Source organism: Chelonoidis abingdonii, chromosome 2 (assembly GCF_003597395.2).
Source record: "Chelonoidis abingdonii isolate Lonesome George chromosome 2, CheloAbing_2.0, whole genome shotgun sequence".
Classification (NCBI taxonomy): domain Eukaryota; kingdom Metazoa; phylum Chordata; order Testudines; family Testudinidae; genus Chelonoidis; species Chelonoidis abingdonii.
The window spans coordinates 220019707-220034450 of NC_133770.1; positions in this window are offsets into that span (position 1 = coordinate 220019707).

A 14744-nucleotide genomic window follows, 5' to 3' on the forward strand; every position below is an offset into this window, starting at 1 on the left:
CAGAAGAGCCAGGCTGTTAGCTTTTCCATTAGGGCTACCATCCCTTTCCCTTCTCAGATGCCAAATTATAGTCTATATTTAATTTCAGTGCCATAGGGTTATTAATGTCAGGGGAGGATAGTTTCATTTAAAATGAGCCACTGGGGGAAGGATCACATGAGAAGAGCAATATCCTTCCCAACCCTACCAAGGGAGACCCCCCTCCCCTGCATTCTCTGAAGCTTCAGAGGGGTTAATTCAATGGTTCTCAAACTTTTATACTGGTGACCTTTTTCACATAGCAAATCTCTGAGTGCGACACCCCCCCCTTAATACATTAAAAACACTTTTTTATATATTTAACGCTATTATAAATGCTGGAGGCAAAGCGGGGTTTGAGGTGGAGGCTGACAGCTCGCGACCCCCAGTAATAACTTTGTGACCCCCTGAGGGGTCCTGACCCCCAGTTTGAGAACCCCTGGGTTAATTTAATTTTAGCACCCTGTGTCCACTCACATGCATGTGCTATTTTGAGCATTTCAGTTTTCACAACATAGGCTCATCCCAGATTCTGGACCAAGCTCAAATGCTCAGTTCGTGGAGTATGTACATAAGCTATACTAAAGACAAACCCACAGTAACCATCTCCAGTTTGTGAGGGACCCCATCGAGTCAGTCTATAGGAAACAGCTAAATGCATGGAGGTTAAGTCCATTAATAGCTATTAGCCGGGATGGGTAAGGAATGGTGTCCCTAGCCTCTGTTTGTCAGAGGATGGAGATGGATGGCAGGAGAGAGATCATGTGATCATTACCTCTTAGGTTTACTCCCTCTGGGGTACTTGGCATTGGCCATTGTCAGTAGACAGGATACTGAGCTGGATGGACCTTTGATTTGACCTAGTATGGCTTTTCTTATATTCTAACCTAAATGAACCCAAAGTTATGGAGACAGATATGAATCAAGGAAGCCAGCAGAGTATCAAAAACCTGGAAAAATCTCTGACTGGATGGGCTCAGGCATTTGGTCACAAGCTGAGGTAGTTCAAAAGTTTGGATTTTTTTTAAGCAGAATTTTTTTATTGTTTCTTTAAACAGTCAAACACAGCAAGCAGCAAATATTTGGCCACACACTTCTGAAACCCCGAACCATATTCAGGTTTTGGCAGACTAATTTCAGCTTTTCAATTAAAAAAACCACAACAAATTTTGAAGGAAAGCAGAAATTGTCCATGATTGTTTTCTGCTTTTTTAAAAAAAACCTAGTTTTCGATCCAGAAGAAGTTTTGACGGAAAATATTTGTCCAACCCTTTTAATGAGCTTTAGTGCCTTTTAGCACTAGCTGATGCTGAGAGCCACTGACACTTTGTAAAGTTTTCTCAAAACTGAGTGTGTGCCGAGATGCAGAAGGTTTATTTTTCCCAGGGCCGCCCGTGGGGCAATTTGCAAGTGGGACAATTTGCACTGGGCCCTGCAGGGGCCCCCACAAGGATATAGTATTGTATAGTATTGCAATTTTTTTTTATGGAAGGGGCCCCTAAAATTGCTTTGCCCCAGGCCCCCTGAATCCTCTGGGCGGCCCTGCTTTAACCTCCTGTTCATATCTTTGTGATAAATATCAGCTACCAATAAAGCATGGTCCTTTCTACAATAAGCATTGACTCAAAATTATAAAGGAGCTGCAGAATTGTTGGCAGGCAACAAATAACACTCCACTTGAAGTGTACCTTGAAAGTATGTTAGCCAAAAACATTTGATGGGTAACACGTACATATCGCTGAATTCCTTCATTTATCCCACTGGTTATACCATAAAAGAAAAATGGAGAAGGAGCTAAGCACCTCCATTGCTTCTAACAGGTGGAATAGCATCTGGCACAATATATGCAGAACATCCAGTTCTGTTTCTGTATTTCTTTCAGAGCAAAATTCTCAGTAGAGATTGCATAAAGTGGGCACATTCTATGTGATGGAGTATTAAACTCGTAATGGTGCATGGAAGTATTACTAGTTACTGGCTGCATTGATACTAGATGGTGGTGGGATATAAGAGTGTGACTTCACTTGAGGGATGATACTTGAACATGTAACCTGAGCCTCGGAGGGAGTTGGGGCCAGGTGACAACTTCTGCCTGGGAAACTGGACAAAAGGCTGGAGGAGGAGCTGGTGTGTGTGGCTGGGTGAGACTGTTGGAGGGGGTTTCAGTTTGGAGCTGGCTGGGGAAATAGAGGGTGGCCCAGAACTGGGCTCCCTGCCCCCCAAGATGGACTTGACTGGGGGATCCTGTTTTCTGTACCTACAAGCTCTGTTTTAGACTGTGTTCCTGTCATCTAATAAAACTTCTGTTTTACTGGCTGCCTGAGAGTCACAGTGAATCGAATGAAGTGAGGGGTACAGTGCCCTGACTCCCCCACACTCTGTGACACCCCACACAGTAAATGTTGGAGGTGATATGACAGCTCCAATGCAAACGTGTCTCAGATAGTCTTTGAATGTCAGAGTATATTCACAATTTGGAAGAAAATGTACGGTGCTCTAAGGTGACTGTTTTGAGCATTCCAGAAGATCTACTCTGTTTGAGTAATGCCAGGAAAAGGATAGCTGCAGCACTTATAGTAACCCAAAGAATCATTTTCCACCCACATTCTTTGATTGGATAACTGAGCTAACCAACACAACTCTCATGGAAGAACCAGCATTAATCTATAGTAGTACAAGACCCCACTATGAAGACATTTGGTTTTCATGAGAACATTACAAACTGATTCCAAGTAGATTGGGATTCGGACGCTATATTTTGTGGGGGAGGGGGAGGAGGGAGGATGGCTAGGGAATTATTTAGCTATGAATATTTCATATGGTGTGTTATTAAATACATACTCCTGCTCTGTTTTTGTCATAGTCAAATACAATGTCTGTGTGCATGTTAAAACTTCTTAAAAAGAAAATGAAAATAAATAAAAAATAATAATTATTAAAAAGATCTGGGAAGAAGAAGTAATTGGCTAGGCTCTTCCTGAGCTGGAGAGCCACTTCCAGGAGGTTCTTAGGGTAGAAGAGTCATGAGACTGGACCCTCAGGTGGATAGCCTAGAGTGTGTGACTCTGGAACAAGAGCAGAAAGAAACTAGGAACCAAGTGCTGGTGGACTCATGGGTGGTGACCTGGAAGTATGTCCCTGGAGAGAGGAATGGATAATTACTGCATCGTGAAATGTTTTACAGGGCGAATTGGGAGAAGAGTTTTATCATGAGGGTATGGCAGATTACTGTATATGTACATGAATAAATTTATACCAGAGGCAGGACTCTGTTTCAGACAGAAAGAAACTGTGCTCTTTTTATGGGTTGTCCCAAGGGAAATTGAGGCAGGTGCACTTGTCTACTGTGGCCTGACAATGGAGGGTGCTACAGGCAGGACTGCCCTGTGACATAGTCCTAATTGGGGAAGGCAATCAATTGGCAGAAAAAGGAAGAGGAACATGAATCCAGTGGCTTCTCCTAGCACTATTTCAGGAGAAAAGAGCAATATTTTTTTTTAAGTGACCCCGTCTTTACGTGGGATGTATCAAGTCAGCAGTGTGATGTGCTGGACAGAGGGATCAGTTGGGTGAGGCAGCGGAGGCTGGATGAAAGCTTCTAAATTCCAATTTGTTGTGGCGCATTAAATCGGCTCTTAGATGGTACCATCACTGATGTACCTCTCGGGAAGGGATGCAAAGAACTTACAGTGGACGGTTCCCCTCCTGCTGAAGTTGCACATTTGTGTCTTAATAGATGTGTGCTGTACTTCAGGTTTTAGTTCATCCCTAAGCCGCTACCTTTTGAGGTACCCATCACAGGTTCTTTTTCAAACTATTTATGTTTGAGACATATATTAAGTAATGTGACAATGTGTGCTCTTTCCTTCTAAATAGAAGGTAGGTTTACTGTTACTGTATCTATTTCTTTTGCATGCTTTCAAATTCACTTTCCATGTTTTCAGTCAAGATTTGCAGATATAATGTCGCTAAAGGTATCACTCAGTTTGTATTTGCTTTATCACCACTGACTCTCAGGTAACCACTTCAAATTAGCAAAGGATGGTAACCAAACACACATTAAGATTTCAGGGGATGGAATTTCAGAGTGCCATGAAAATGACAGTTTGCTTGAAATCAGATCCAAGCACAACACAACTTCACATATCACTGCCAAATATCATTTTCCTTATTCAAAATCTGTGAAAGTGGGTGCTTCCAACACAGAAGGCTTTTCAAGGCCATGAATTCTCATGTGATCATGCCCTATGTGCAGTTTATATGCTCCTGGTGTTGTGTTGGAAGGCTGTCTTTATGTTTTGCAGCTTCCTTAGTGTCAACAGAACTACAACTCAGATGATTCAGTAAGGGACAGGAAATTGAGAACTATTATAAACTGGTGCCGTCAACCCAATATAACTGGCAGATTTCAATGTATGAAAAATATTGTACTGATTAGTGTAGACAGTACCTCCATCAATACGTGGTGCTGTATCTCAGTGCTAAGTTATTTTGGTTTGATGTCATGTTGTTGTATCTGATCAGGGGATTTTGAAGAGAAGTTTTAACCCTGCCTGTGTGGGCTGGTAGTATTCCAATAAATGCTTTGATTTCTATAAGAGAGTATTATAACATTCAGATGACCCAGGAGTTTGTGCGTATTTTTGCAATCAGAGACAAACTACGGGCTTGTCCACACACAGTTTTTGTACTACTTTAACTATATTGGTTTAGAAACCAATGATATTTATAGTCGTAAGTTATATCAATGTATCATTTTTGTACAGTGTAACTGCACCCCATTAGGGGTTGCACAGATTTAAATAGTTCAGTGAAAAAAATCACATCCTTAACTGAAATAATTAAATTGGCACAAGAACCATGTATAAATCATGCCTAAAATAGTTGTCACAGAGAAAAGCAGTTTGGTGCCTGAAATAAGGACGCACTTACTTAAAGAAAAGATCCCCTTTCCCCTAATTGATTAGAGACTAGGCCAGTTAGAAAACAGGACACAAGCCATCCAACCTCATGGAGGTAGTTAAATGGTTTGTGGACAGACAGTTTTCTGACTTTTGTATGGGTTTTCAATCACAATACACAAGCCACAGTGGCAGAATAAAGCAAGAATTAACACATCATCAGATTTAGATATCATACTGACGTCTGGTCTAGACACAGCACTTGTAACAGTATAAATTAATTATTTTTGTTAGAGATGTGATTTTTACAAAATAGTTACACAGATACAGCTCCTAGTGTTGATTTAGCTATTCCAGTATAAAAGTGCCTTATGCTAGTATCGTTTACTCCCATTCTCATTAGAGAATAAACTATACTGGTATAAGCATTTTTATAAACAGTATAACTGCAACCACACACGGTGTGGGTGGGTGAGAGGTTGTATTGCTTTAACTATCCCAGTACAGTTAAAACAGTACAAACTTTGTATGTAGACAAGGCCTCAGAAAAAAATTCTGCATTTGTGGCACCACCACCTGAAAATACGTTTTGGAACTAGATTTTTGTTCACTCCAGCTACCTGTTTATGCACTCCCATAGCTGGATGCACCAACATTTTTGGTACTTTTGTTCATTATTTTTATTGCCAAACTTCCTCTTTTCAAGTACTATGGAGACTGAGTCTAAACCAATACTATTCATTCTACTAGCTAAATGTACATCAACATTTCCATCAATATAGATGATTGGAAAAGGGAGGGGGGAATCAAATATTTTCACAAAACTTTATTCCCTTTGTCCCATCAATTTAAAACAAAATTCTACTAAAATTTCAAAATTTGACAGTATTTGACCGCTAAGTATAACCCCCATATTTAATAAGCGCTTGAAACCCAGTCAGTACATTTTCTTCTGGATATGAATTTACTTTTTAAACCCTAGTTCTGCAATTAATGCCATTCAGGTTGGCCAGGCCTAAGACTTCAGACCCTGAACAAATTCTTCATGAAAAATGAAAACCACTTCAAATTTAGAGGAGTAAAAAAGATTTCAGATTCTTTTTCAAAAAGACTTAAAATCCAAAAATGGAGGACCACGATATTTTGCAACTCTCTTGTTCACACTGGAAAATAGTAATTAAGGTTATATTTTTGGGTACAAATAACCAACTGACTATTTGGTTTCAAAAAATAAATTATTAAATTTACAATCTGTCTCTTTTTCAGCAAAAATTTCATATGGCGTTGTTTTAGCCTGAACTCATGAAATGGCTGCAATAGGACCAAGAATAAAAGCTGCAGTCTGTCGTATCAGTGAGCCATGAATTTAAAAGTCTAAATAGACCAATTCAGGATCAACTGTAATTGCTCATAAAGAGGTAGCATTATTATCTCATATCAAGAAGCAGCTAATTAGTTAGTGCCCAAGAAGGATACTCCTGACAATGTACATTAATGACATTAAGACCTAATGTAAACAGTCCTAAATAAGAATTACATAACAAGATATATTATTCCTGTGGCTTAACTAGTCAATCTACATTTTTAAGAGATGCTGACATATATTTATCTCAAAGCCTTTCGAGTAAAGTAATTCTCCCTTTTAAAATGCCAGATGCTAAGATACAAGGCTGAAGTGGGTCCTTCTTAAAAATGTTGCATTTTTGCTGCCAGATTTTGTTCTTATTGTAGGAGAATTAAAAATGATTTAAGCCTTATCAAGGGTCTTAAAGCAAAACATTAAAAACCAGAATATACCAAGGACTTTGGAGGACTCTGGATGACGAAGTGATAATTACATGACACCTTGGGTATGTCTACACAAACCTGCAGAATCAAGTGTCCTTCCTAGCCTGGGTTGATGGACTCGGGCTCATGTAGGCATTGAGGCTCAGGTCAGAGCTTGAGCCCTGAAGCTTAGAGAGTGGGGTGGCCTTGAGGGCCCGAGCTCCAGTTGAAGATGCAAACCGCTGTCCATACAGCTATTGGAGCATAGTCACGCAAGCTCAAGTATGTCAACCTAGACTGGAAGGGTCAATTACACAGGCTGCACAAACATACCCATTAGAGGCAACTTGTCTTGTCCTATGCAATTTAGATTAGCATATTAATACACCAGATTAGACAAAGAAAATAATTCCTGGCTCATTTGTTAAATCCATTTTGAAGGATTAACCAGTAGACAGGTTTACATAAACAAAATGCTCTAGATAAGATGGCCCAGAGTCACTGCATGGGTAGAAAATCCACCAGGAGACAGGGAGCAGCGTTGAAGCCATCTACAACCCTGCTCCTTTGGAGATACCACAGCCACCCAACACTGCCTCAAAAGCAGTTAGGAACAACCTAGGGGAGACGTGTCCAGGCCGACCAGGAGATTCGGCACTTCTCCCAGGCTACCTCTACTGGCACAGCTTTATGGAGCCCCAACCAGAATTTAAAACTGCTCTCCTCTGGCACACTCCCTGGTGAATGGCAAGCAGTAGTTTCACAGCCTGCCTCACCCCGGGGTGAATTCCTGTTATGGACAGTAGCTTCAGATTTTATCCCCTGTGGCCTGACTACCAATCACACTCCCAGTTATTGCTAATATTGACGTTCTCTGTTACCCATAAACTATTTCAGTCCTGCTGTATTATGATAAGAGTCTAAGGACTGTGAAAAGCCATGACTTTCACAGCCCAAATTGGCAGAGAACAGGAAAACTATGGCTACAATATTAGCTGTTAAGTAGCCCTCCCATGATAACAGTAGCATTAGTAATGCCTGGGAAGTTGAAAATTAACGGATTGATGTTGTCAGGTGCTGAGCATGTACAGCAAGGCGTTTAGTGTCCACTGACTTCAGTGGGAGTTGAGGACACCCTGCAGGAGGTACTGAGCATATTGCAGGAACAGGTCCTAAACTTTTCAGTGTGTGTACAATCTAAATAGACAGCAGCCGGTGAAAGGAAGTGCACACAAAAGTGACACAGGTAGCCTTATCCGAGTACCTCGAGGAGATTTATTCACATTCCAAACCCTTTCCACTATTTAGCATAATGAACATTTTCTGCACCAGATTCATCCAGGGTCAGAATGTTCTGAAACAAGACTGAGATTTGGTGGCAGAGCTGAGGCAGATTGTATACCATGTGCCTGCAGGTTACCCTCATTTAGCTAGTGGTTCTAATCCTCATCTTAAAGATAATCAAATTAACCTCAATTTTTTAAAAAAATGATAATATCTGGGAGCACCAATACTTCTGCAATAAAGATATTGTTCTTAAGTAAATGATTTTATAGTTCTCCTTTTAGCAAGCAACTTCAAGTCATGCTATACATAGAACCCTAGAAACATTTTCTTGGTTAACTGAGCCATTTTGAACCACATAAATTATCATTACACAATAAATATTTATGGAGTGAGAGAGCTCATAGAAACAATAATGAATTAACCTCCAGTTCTCTGAGAAATACCACGGCAAGTGTGTATCCCAAGAAGACATAGTTATGTTCCTGCACTCAGATGGGAGTGAAAAAAAATATTAAATAACCATCACTTGCAATTCAGAGGGAATCAATTTACAGTTTTAAAAGCATTTTGAAAATGCAGATATTTGCAATAATATTTGAATCAATTCTTTCAGATGTCTGTGCAAGCAAAATAAAGCTCTGTCAATTGAACAACCAAACCACTTTTCGTATTAATCAATGGGAACTTGATATATTCCATTGATGTAGAAAATTAGAGCCTTTGCATGTTTCCCAGATTTTGAATTTCATTTTGGATGCTTGGACATGAATTATAACCGCTGCCTTCCTGGCTCCAGCTATTTTAGTTGAAATCCATTATTTCTAGTAGAATTATGAGCCTTGTTAATGAAATGCCAGCTATTTCCTTTCCAGCATCTGCACTGCAGTTGTTCTATAATTAACAACAAGCCCATTAAAAAAATGAAAAATTCAGATTTGTGTCTTTGGGGTGTGGGGTTGCTGAAGCTTCAGATGAAACAAATAAGCTCACTGTGCTGCTTCCAGTTGACACAGCTGTCATGTAAGCATTTGCTGCTGCACAGCTTAGGGATTCTAGGCTACAAGGCCTTGTAGCCATATGTAAACAATACAGCATTGATGACAGGTTTACAACACTGAAGACAACATGTACAGCTGTTAGCCACTGGTTTCTGTAGCATGAGACAAATGTTTTTACTGCAGAATTGCAGATGCTTGGCACTGGTTCTCTGAAGCAGCACAAAGAGGAGCAGCAATTGTAGTTGATGGCAACTTTACCTATTCAGATATCAGCATGTTATGTCCCAGCCAAGCCACAATCAACTAGGAAACTGACACTTTGCTCATTGCTATCTGTAACATTTCAGAAAAGGAAGCATTCCTTCACCTACTGGGGCAGAGAATGCCTATGCATCACTGAATGAATCCCACCTGCAAGACATCACTCAGAGGTTCCCTGCTACAAGGTAGACAAATTGCACACTGGACCAGGATATGGTGTGTTATAAAAACTAGGGCTCAACACCTGCCAGTAATACCAACCTGGAGGAATGGCTCTAAAGTTGGAGGGAGTAAAAATGGAAGAAACGGGCTTGAGATCTTCTCTGCCTTACAAAGAAATTTGGGTCTCAGTTGTAAAAAGCCTATTGGTTGGCTGAATAGCCCTGAAAAAGGAACCCCAGGAACAGCAAAGCCTGGGTAGCAGGCTTGGACTGGATTTTATGTTGAAGTCAAACTCTAAATTGAGCATCAGGACTGCATATTAGAGCTGATGGGGGAGTCACCTACCTGTAGCTAAGCTCATCTATTCAGCTAAAGAAATATAATACATCTTCCTTCTATGATGAACATCAACAAGTTCCAGAAACCCTAACAACTTTATAGGAATAATTAAGTCTTTGATAGTCCCATCTAATAAGCAGTTTTGTTTATCGTGAAAGTTTTGAGTTTCACAGGATATTTTCCCTTTAATTAAAAGATTAAGTTTTCCAAGGGAAATTTAATTTATTTTCAAAATATGTTTTTCTAAAATGAATGGATGTTTATGCAACACAGACAAAAAAAAATCTTGAAAGTAATTTTATCCTCCTTCTAGAACTATCTTATAAAGGGGAATAAATCTCACCAGACAGGTTCAATGTCAGGAGAAAAAATATTCAGCATGAATGATTAATATAATCAAAATACTTACATTGGTTTAGCAGGAATAACATCTTAAAGTGAATTATCTTGATTTTATAGGAAAGGATCTGTAATTGTGCTGTATTTTATATTTAGCTGCATGTCCAGACAACTGGGTAATGCATTTGAGAGGTTCATTCTATCATATTCCTTTTGGAAGAATAGTTATTTACTCTATTTTGAGGCCCTCATCATGTAAGCTTAATTTCTGTAGATGTTCTTATGCTTATCAATATTAGTATTTCTCAGTAAGTGCTGGAAACAATTACTGTGTTTCTGACACATCCTACTTATAACATGCATTTTTTTAAACAGGGTCACAGAATATTTAACCACCAGAATTGCATAGTCTCTCCACTAAATATGGACACAGCTGGAAATGGAATTTCAATTTCAGGTTAGAACTCTGATATATGGTACATACAGAGTTCTGTGAAGTTCTTCTAACCAACCTTGAACCCACGACAACTTAGCATTGGTTTGAAGTTTATTGTAATCATAAACCTGTGGTAGTAAGGTCTGCAAACCTAAGTGGCTGGTTCTGTGTGTCATTGGTACAGGTTCCAAATCTCCAACACATACAAAATCCTGTCTCTTTTGCTTGGCCTATTTCTTGGTCTCTCTGTGGGCTACACTGTAAGACCCTGATCTTAGCAGTGATAAGCTCCTGCAGTTTCAACTGAAGTCTTCCATGTATTATTTAGGCAGGTAGAATGCTCCCAGGGCACCAGTTAAAGTAAGGAGCTCTCATTGCACCAACCAAGCAGCCAGGGAACTTAGAGAGGGGCACTGCTTACCCAAACCAGGGAGAGGAGGGAGCGTGTCCCTCTGATTTTAGCCAAGGAGGGGAAGTTACACTCCCCATCTCCCCTTTATTTTAACCCCCTGCTCCAGAAGCATCCGGGAAGACATTGAAGGATGTCACCTACCACTGTCATTTAGGAAGGAGGCATACACTTCCCAAGCATTGGCCCTGGTCTCCCTGACTATGAAGAAGGCAGCGGGACCATGGTTTTGCCCATTCACATCCCACTTGGAATGTCTATCCTCATTGGCAGTACGATGCCTCTCCAGGCAGGACTGGCTCCAGGCGCCAGTGCAGCAAGCAGGTGCTTGGGGCAGCCAATGGAAATGAGCGGCCTGTCCAGCTCTTCAGCAGTGGGTCCCTCAGTCTTCCTCAGAGGGAAGGACTTGCTGCCAAATTGCCGCCAAAGAATGAAGCGGCCCTGTAGAGCCAGGGGCGGCTCTAGGTATTTTGCTGCCCCAAGCATAGCAGGCAAGCTGCCTTTGGTGGCTTGTCTGCGGGAGGTCCCCGGTCCTGCGGATTCGGCGGCAGCCTGCGGGAGGTCTTCAGTCCCGCGGATTCGGCGGCAGCTGCGGGAGGTCTGCCGAAGCCGTGGGACCAGCAGACCCTCCGCAGGCACGCCGCCGAAGGCAACCTGCCTGCCGTCCTCGCAGCTACTGGCAGAGCACCCCCTGTGGCTTGCTGCCCCAGGCACACGCTTGGCATGCTGGTGTCTGGAGCTGCCCCTGGGTAGAGCTGCCGCTGAAGTGCCACCGATCGCAGCTTTTTTTTTTTTTCCTGCCACCTGGGGCAGCAGAAACACTGGAGCTGGCCTTGTCTCCAGGATTCTGGCTGCCCCCTGCACATCTATGGTCAAGGGCTGGAATAAGGAGTATCCTCCTCCTTCCCACCCTGGTGTCCTCACTAAGGGATGGCCAAAATCTGACTTATTCACTTTTCCCTATTATAATCTGTGTAATATTTAAGTATCTAGCTCTTAGTAAGAAAACGATATAAAATAAAGAGGATTGCGTTGAAAATACAATACTCTCACGCAGCTCTGCTAGATGATCCAAAGCTGCAATAGCAATCAGCACTTTTTTGAAATCCACACTTATAAATATATTTTTAAGAAAAGTCCCAAATGACAGTGACAGCTCACAGCTTCAGCTGATGGAGTCCTATAGCCTTGACCAGATCAGTAGGTGAGAGCTGATGCCACTGGATAACAGATCTTTAATCAGCAAAATTCTAACAAGCAGACTACAAGCAACTACATTGTTACAGCTTTGCACAGAGTGTCTTTCATCCAAGGACTCAATTTTTTCAAACATAGGACAGCCTCACAACAGCCCTACAAAATAGACAAGAATCATGAACTCTTGTTTACAGGTAAGGTTCAATGACTTGCTCAAGGTCACTCAGGAGCCCTGTGGTGGCATAAGGAATAAAGTCCTGGGCTGACTGACTCTCAGTACATCATGTGACCTCTCCAAACCAGTCTGCATACTCAGTGCCTTTCCTACTTCAAATCTCAATCCAAACTTCTACCATGATGCTTGCAGGAAACAGAACTGATAATTCTAGTTGGAGGGTTAGTGGTTATCACTGCCATTCATTTATTTTCAAATATAAACACAATGGATTTGGAACCATCAATTTGTGCTTCTAGGATGTCCACTCACTTCAACAGGTTTAGGATCAGACCTATAATTAGCATGTATAAGTGTAGGAACATATTACTGTTCTCAACCCTTTCCTTCCATCCTTCTACTGTTTGTTTTAAAACTCATTTGATGAGTTTTACCTTAAATTAGGTCCTGCTCCTCCAAGCTGCTCCTCACAATCACATGGTGGCCCATTGAAGTCAACAAGGCACTCTGAGAGTACAGAATCTACCTGTGCAGAGCAGCTTGGAAGACTGTAGTCTCTTTGGGACAGGGACCTTGTCAGTGCTTGGCTATTTTATATATAGAGAGAGATATACCTATCTCATTGAACTGGAAGGGACTTTGAAAGGCCATTGAGTCCAGTCCCCTACCTTCACTAGCAGGACCAAGTACTGACAGTTTTTTGGTTGTTTTTTTTTTGGCCCCAGATCCCTAAATGGCCCCCTCGAGGATTTAACTCACAACCCTGGGTTTAGCAGGCCAATGCTCAAACCACTGAGCTATCCCTCTGACCTTGTGGTATTTGGGGCTTTTCAACACAAATGCAGTACTAATAAAATCAAATAACGGGAACGACAGTCCAGTGATCAACCATGAATTGCAAGAAGATAGAAGACAGTGGTGCAGGTCTAGAGAGCAGGAAGAGGGACTGCAGCCAGAGAATACCAAATAGCAACGTCATAGCTGAAGCAGACTTGATGGCTGAGGAGAAAATAGGAAAACAGGTTCAGGTGGCAATCTACATACAAGCCTTCTTGCAGAGGTCAAAGTTATTCAGTGGCTTCACATTCTAGCACACATTTGACATTAGAACTGACCAAAGTGGGTCTAAGGCAACGGATTCAGATCAAGAAGGAGCACTTCAGAGCCCAAGGGAAGTTTTAGCAATTATCATAATGGAGCAGCACAGTTATCCTCAAACACAGGATCCCGCAACCAGAAGGGCATGAGGGGGTTAGAACCCCTGCAATAGAAATATTGTGGAAGGCAGATCTATGTTTGACCGCATCATATCTCAGAAGTGAGGCTGGGACTCAGCTGTGTTCCACCCACGTGCAGGGGAGGAGGTGCAGAGATAGAGCAGGATCCATAGCAAAGGCTGGAGAGGTCACTGTGGTGCATGAGATCAGGCCAGCCGCAGGACAGGAGGTAGGCCTCCTCAGACCAGACCAGTCCTGTCTTCCAGTCACTGTGGGTCCTGGCAGAGACACTTGGCTCAGGGGAAGCCAGGAACATGTGTGCCAGGATCCAGGATGGGGTATGGGACAAGACATAGATATTTAAGGGGGAAGATGTTCTCACACAGGGCAACAGCCACTGCTGGAGAGTGGAGCGCAGGGCACTGGACACCAGCGGGAGCTCCAAGCACCAGCACGCCAAGCCATTGGGGGTGCTCTGCCGGTCGCCGTGAGGGCAGCAGGCAGGCTGCCTTCAGCGGCTTGTCTGCGGAGGGTCCACTGGTCCCGTGGCTTTGGTGGACCTCCCGCAGGCATGCCTAGAGCCTACAGCAGCCCCTACTGGGCACCATCGGCCAAGGAATTGCTGTAGAAACAGCAGTAGGAACTACAGCACCAAGATGCCCTTTTCTAACCTGGTGCTATGCTGCACACCTCCCCAGTCTCAGTAGCTCTCCTTCTCCCCACCCCAGTCTACAGGGATCTTCCATCTTCCTGCTCAAATGGGGCATAAACTACTGCCACAGTCAGGGGTGGCTCTAGGCATTTTGCCACCCCAAGCACGGCAGGCAGGCTACCTTTGGTGGCTTGCCTGCGGAGGGTCCACCGGTCCCGCAGCTTCGGCAGACCTCCCTCAGGCTCCGCAGGCATGCCCACTGAAGGCAGCCTGCCTGCTGCCCTTGCGGCGACTGGTGGATTGCCCCCAGTGGTTTGCCGCCCCAAGCACGCGCTTGGCGTGCTGGTGCCTGGAGCTGCCCCTGGCTACAGTGATCCTCACGTAACCCCATTAGAGGGAGTGCTCCTGAAATACTATACTGTAGGTGTAGAGGACTTGCCTCTGGACTATCACAGCAATGTTGGCAGAGGTTCAGGACTCTCTTTCCCAGATTACTTAGGGCAGTGGTTTTCAACTTTTTTCTTTATTTGAGGACCCTAAAAAATTTCGAATGGTGGTGCAGACCCCTTTAGAAACCTTAGACATA